The following is a 1,219-nucleotide window of genomic DNA, read 5'->3' as shown; positions in this document are numbered from 1 at the left end:
AGTTGACCCATTTGTACTTCCAGCTTGGCAATGGATTGTGCATTTGCATGTAAGCTTTGCTGGTTGGCTAGTAAGGTTTGTTGGGTGTCTTTTTGGAATTGGAGAGAACTCTGCATGAAAAGATGGAGTGTATCCTCAAGAGATGGTTTCCTTGATTGTGTAGGTAGTTGTTGATATTGTGGAAACTGTTGAGGTTGTTGACTGCCAACTTGGAGGTGCGGTTGCATGGGAGGATTTCCAGATGGTCCTCCTTGTTGTGGTCCTTTTGCCCAAGAGAAATTTGGATGTCTAGCCCACCCTGGGTTGTATGTGTTCGAGTAAGGATCATTCCCAGATTTTTGAAAAGTGTTCATAGCATGAACTTGTTCAGAGAGAAGTTCTAGGAATGCTGCACCAGATGGACAAGACTGCATAGGATGGGCAGGACTGGAACATGTGGCATATGCCTCGACTTGAGCTGTTTGTGGTGGTCCATTATTCAATACCAGAGCATCAACTTTCTTTGTCAGGTTATCAAGCTTGGCACTTAGCTCTGGTATGACTCCTATCTCATATATACCACCTCTCTTTTGTTGTTGGGGACTTCTATCACCTCTATTTGAATAATCCCATTGCTGGGAATTTTCGCACAAGGTTTCAAAGAAGTTCCACGCTTCGACATCACTTTTGGTCATGAATGACCCTCCACTAGTGGCATCAACCATGCGACGGTTCTGTGGTGTCAGACCGTCATAGAAGTATTGAACTTGTTGCCACTTCTCAAAACCATGGTGAGGACATTTAAGAAGCAAGTCCTTCCATCTTTCCCAACATTCATGAAAGTGCTCGCCCTCTTTTTGTGTGAAGTTAGTGATTTCTCTACGGAGGGCATTGGTTTTGTGAACGGGGAAGAACTTGTTTAAGAACTTCTTAGACAGTTGGTCCCATGTAGTGATAGATCCAACTTCTAGAGAATTCAACCATGCTTTCGCCTTATCCTTCAAAGAAAAAGGAAACAGGCGTAGGCGGATCGAATCGTCTGAGAAGTTTTGGAACTTAAAGGTGGAGCAAATGTTTAAGAATTCTTTCACATGATGATATGGGTCCTCTTTGTCCAATCCATAAAAGGCTGGCAACAATTGTATGACTCCAGGTTTAAGTTCAAAGTGTGCTGCCGTAGTGGTTGGCAACACTATGCATGAAGGCGCATTAAATTGGACAGGAGCTGAATAATCTTTGA

The 1,219-nt window shown here is 43.3% G+C and overlaps 1 non-coding gene across 1 annotated transcript; it reads left to right on the top strand.

Annotated features, from left to right (window-relative positions):
* Positions 1-762: 762 nt before the first annotated feature.
* On the top strand, positions 763-869 carry LOC131234259 (small nucleolar RNA R71). Its single transcript, XR_009165662.1, has one exon. It is a non-coding gene; the product is annotated as a small nucleolar RNA R71 (small nucleolar RNA).
* The last annotated feature ends 350 nt before the right edge of the window (positions 870-1,219 follow it).

This window comes from Magnolia sinica, chromosome 18 (genome assembly GCF_029962835.1).
Source record: "Magnolia sinica isolate HGM2019 chromosome 18, MsV1, whole genome shotgun sequence".
Classification (NCBI taxonomy): domain Eukaryota; kingdom Viridiplantae; phylum Streptophyta; class Magnoliopsida; order Magnoliales; family Magnoliaceae; genus Magnolia; species Magnolia sinica.
Note: the sequence above shows the minus strand (reverse complement) of the source record. Positions and strands in the feature narration are given on the sequence as shown.